This window comes from Bidens hawaiensis, unplaced genomic scaffold (genome assembly GCF_021521415.1).
Source record: "Bidens hawaiensis isolate Kalapana, Puna unplaced genomic scaffold, B.hawaiensis_p1.1 tig00022300_1, whole genome shotgun sequence".
NCBI lineage: Eukaryota > Viridiplantae > Streptophyta > Magnoliopsida > Asterales > Asteraceae > Bidens > Bidens hawaiensis.
Genome location: NW_027493462.1, coordinates 304,543 through 309,080, shown reverse-complemented (window position 1 = coordinate 309,080; position 4,538 = coordinate 304,543). Strand labels below are relative to the sequence as shown.

At 37.5% G+C, this 4,538-nt stretch overlaps 1 pseudogene across 1 annotated transcript; it reads left to right on the top strand.

Annotated features, from left to right (window-relative positions):
* LOC143565192 (G-type lectin S-receptor-like serine/threonine-protein kinase At4g27290) lies at positions 1 to 3,278 on the top strand (annotated as a pseudogene). Its single transcript, XR_013141017.1, has 8 exons — positions 1 to 300; positions 453 to 1,476; positions 1,654 to 1,805; positions 1,897 to 2,051; positions 2,117 to 2,327; positions 2,449 to 2,686; positions 2,766 to 2,916; positions 2,991 to 3,278. The product of XR_013141017.1 is annotated as a G-type lectin S-receptor-like serine/threonine-protein kinase At4g27290 (transcript).
* Positions 3,279 to 4,538: the final 1,260 nt, after the last annotated feature.

Sequence of the window (4,538 nt, the reverse complement as noted above, 5' to 3'; positions counted from 1 at the left end):
TCGGTCAAGTATCCCACCTTTATGAGACCACATCAATGGATTTTCATTGCATGATTACACACGTTTCATTTTCTTTATTCTTGCTGGTACTATCAACTTCTGCAACACTAGACAGCATATCCTCAAATCATGCACTCACAGATGGTGACACAATAGTTTCAGATGGTAAAATGTATGAACTTGGATTCTTTAGCCCAGGAAAGTCCGAGAATCGGTACTTGGGGATATGGTACAAGAAAATATCATTGGGCACGGTCGTATGGGTTGCTAACAGGGAGACACCAATTACAGACAAGTCAGGTATTATAGTTATTATGATCCTTTGAGATTTTATTGATGTTATATTAGTTTGTTTCTTTTTTATTGAATGTATGAAGAAAGAGAATTCGATACGTATTTTATTATTATTTATTAATTTGTTCTTTGATTTTATTTCTTAAAACTATCATCAGGCATGCTCAAACTAAGCAGAGATGGAAATTTGCAAATTCTCAGTGGTGGAAGCACAGTGATCTGGTCATCCAATGCAGCAGTATCCACGCGGAGTAACGTTACGATGACAGTGGTGCAGCTGCTGGATACTGGAAATCTTGTTCTGTGGGATAGAAGTGGCAGGAAACAAAGAGTAATCTGGCAAAGTTTTGATTATCCAGTTAACACGGTTTTACCAGGAATGAAATTTGGGAAGAACTTGGTAACAGGACGAGAGTCGGCTTTGATACCATGGAAGAGTCTAGATGATCCTTCCCCGAGTCTGTATTACCATTGGCTAGACACGAATGGATATCCACAAATTTTTGTGAGACATGGTTCGGTTTTAACACGGAGATATGGACCATGGAATGGTCTTAAGTTTCAAGGTTTGCCCTTGGCGAACCCAAATCCAACGTATTCGTTTGAATTTGTGTGTGACGAAGAGGAAGTATATTACAGATTTGAACTTAAGACTTCAGTTTTACAGAGGATACTCGTGAGGCCGGATGACACCACAGTGCTGTTGCATTGGATTGATCAAATCGAAGACTGGGCTGTGTATGGTTTTGCAGCAGAAAGAAATCAATGTGGTCGTTATGGACTGTGTGGACCGTATGGAATCTGCAGCATCAACAGATATCCCTCTTGTAAATGTATGGTAGGTTTTACGCCACAAACCCCTGATGAATGGGATAAAGCAAATGGCTCGAGCGGGTGTGTACGTAAACGGGCTTTGGAATGCGGGAATGGCGATGGCTTCAAGAAGATTTCAGGATTGATGTTTCCAGACACGCGACGTTCTTGGTATAATCATAGCACGACCCTAAAAGAATGTGAGATGGTCTGCAGAAGGAACTGCAACTGTACGGCTTATGCAAATTCGGATATCAGAAACGGTGGAAGTGGATGTTTGTTGTGGTTTGGTGAGCTCATTGACATCACAGAGTATGATGAAAAGCAAGATCTTTACATCAGACTGGCTGCCTCTGAGTTAGCAGGCACGTACTCGATCCTTTTGATCAGAATGATAGTCAGTGTTCTTTGTATTGCATTCTTTATGTTTAAGCTTCTTTGTAAATAAAATAGAATGGATGCTTGATATATAGATACATACCTCTTGGCGATATTTGACTCTTTCTATGCATAATTAATTTGTAGCAAAACCATACTGATTCATAGTTGATGGTTCAATGTAGACTCTCAGCCTAGTTTCAAAAAGACAAAAAGGGTAGTCACAGCGGTAATTTCAACTTCATCTGCGGTGCTGCTTTTGTTTGCTGTAGTGTATGCCTGTATAAAGAAGAAGAGAAGGGATCACATGAAAGAAAGAGGTAATGTAGATCACTTTTCTTACAGTTTGCTATCTTGTATAATTTTTGGTACATTTGTGTAATCAATTGAATCAAACACATCATGTTGTAGGAAATCGGTATGGCCTTAATAAAAAGAGTAATAGTGTTCGGATGGAAAATTTTGACGAGCTACCTTTTTTTAGCCTAAATAAAATAGCTAAGGCTACCAATGACTTTTGCATCAACAACAAGATTGGAGAAGGTGGATTTGGTCCTGTTTACAAGGTAGTTATTAAGAAACTAATAAAAATTAATATCATGAAACGTAATGTGCAATCCTTTTGTTTTAGGGTGTGTTTGAAGGCGGACAAGAGGTAGCTGTGAAGAGGCTCTCGGAAACATCCCAACAAGGGCTTGATGAATTCATGAACGAAATCAGAACTATTGCCAAACTTCAGCACCGGAATCTTGTGAAGCTTCTTGGATGCTGCATCCATGAAAATGAATTGATATTGATTTATGAATATATGACCAACAAAAGCTTGGACTTCATTTTATTTGGTTTGATTCTGTCTCTATGATTTCATATAGTAATTTACTTAATTTCATACTTTGTGTAGTAATTTAAGCTATGCTGCTTCGTGCCAAGATAATGCTTGTCTAAGTCGTTACCCTTTGTCAGATGAAAGTAGAAGTATGATGCTTGACTGGCCTCAACGCTTTAATATAATACATGGGATGGCTCGAGGTATTCTCTATCTACATCAAGATTCCCGTCTTCAAATCATCCATAGAGACCTCAAGGCAGGTAATATTCTGCTGGATGCTGACATGAACCCAAAAATTTCTGACTTTGGCCTTGCTAGAAAGTTTGTTGGATTCGATACCACTACTAAGACTAAGAAAGTAGTTGGAACATAGTAAGAATCTTAACCAATGTTTTATTAGATTAATTAACAATTATCCCAAAAGACGACCTTAATGCGTACTTCTCTATAGTGGATACATTTCTCCAGAGTATGCACTATATGGACGGTTCTCTGTAAAGTCAGACGCATTTAGCTTTGGTGTTTTGGTGTTGGAGATAGTGAGTGGAAAGCGAAATAGAGAATTCTCTTATGATGGTCACAATGACAACCTTCTGGGACATGTATGTTACTCTGGTCAAATTAGTTTTTTCTCTAGACATTCTTTCGATATGCTTATATGTTTTGCTTGATTCAGGCATGGCGACTTTATAGACAAGGCAGATCCATTGAACTAATGAGCGAATCATTACGCGACTCTTGCAATGTCACTGAAGTCTTACGATCAATACAAGTTGGGTTATTGTGTGTGCAACATCATGCCAAAGATAGGCCAACTATGTTGTCGGTTGTTCTGATGTTGGTCAGCGAGGGTGCCTTGCCACAACCTAAACAACCTGCATTTTTCTCTGAAGAAAGTCATCTTGAACTTGACTCTGTTTCATCTGTTGATGAATATATGATAACACTTTTATATGCTCGATAGATAATTATTCAGATTGCATACTACCACAAAATTTACTTGCAGATATGTTTTGCTGTGTAACATCAAGTGTGCTCAATAGAGATTAGGTGCAGATGTACTAGTTACATTTTTAGTAGTATTCTCTCAAGAATGAGTTGATATAGCTCACCAAAACAAAAAACACACAATCGATTATGGTGAATAATTCTCATGTATATTAATCAGCCAATATAACTCAAAAACTGATTCCAATCCCTCAAACCATAAGTTGGTTTCTCTTTAGAACAAAAAACATACCACAAATGGCAACCCAACATCTATCAAACCTAAAAATGTTTATTTGCTTTTGTTTCATCTCCCTGCCAAACTTCCTTATTTTACACTATCTGTGCTTATTTCATGGTAAATAAAATGTTGAAATTGGGGTTTTCGGAAGTAAATGCAGCAAAATGAGGTGTTGGTGTAGCTTACTAAATCCTACAATTAGGGATGAGACAGGTACTTATTTAGCGGTACCATACGTAAAAAAATGTCGATACCAGTGAAAGTATTAATTGAATACCATACCAGATTTATTTGTCCAGTATTGGTACCATTGAAAATACTGAAACTAAATGGTACTGATACCTAAAACTTGACAAAATATCGGTACCGATTGTGTTGGATCGGTATTGGTTCGGTATGGCATGTAACCTCGGTATAAAATTACTCACCCTACATACGATGGTGGTTTTGGAAGTCTGTGTATGTGGTATTCTCATTTATGCATTGTAGATCACCTATGCTAACTATTAATGATGATCTAGAGATTAAGTCTACCCAAAAGTGGTGTGGTTGTGGACGAGGCTTCAAGTTACATTTCGTTAAGAGGCCAAATAGTTATTTGGTGTGGGATGTTTTTACACCTTGAACAATGTGTCTGAGAAATTGTACAAGCCTCCTCAATATTATTTGAAGTCACCCTAGGAGGCGAGTGGCGTGCTAGCGCTACCAATTCATGGACTGAATATACAATTCAAATTGGTTGCATGTTGCAGCAGAGATGTACACTTCTGGCAAGTTCTTCGATTCTCATGACTCATGCTTCAGTGTCTCTATACATTGAATTTCAGTTGTTTAATCTTTTTTTTTTTGCTACACACATAATAACTTAACTTGTATACATCGTAACACTTAATGTGAATTTAGGCTTTTTTAGATAGGACTATGTCTTACCAGAATTTTGTAATTTCTCTGGCTATTTATACTTATGCAATTTTACCTATATAAGTCGTTTTCTCA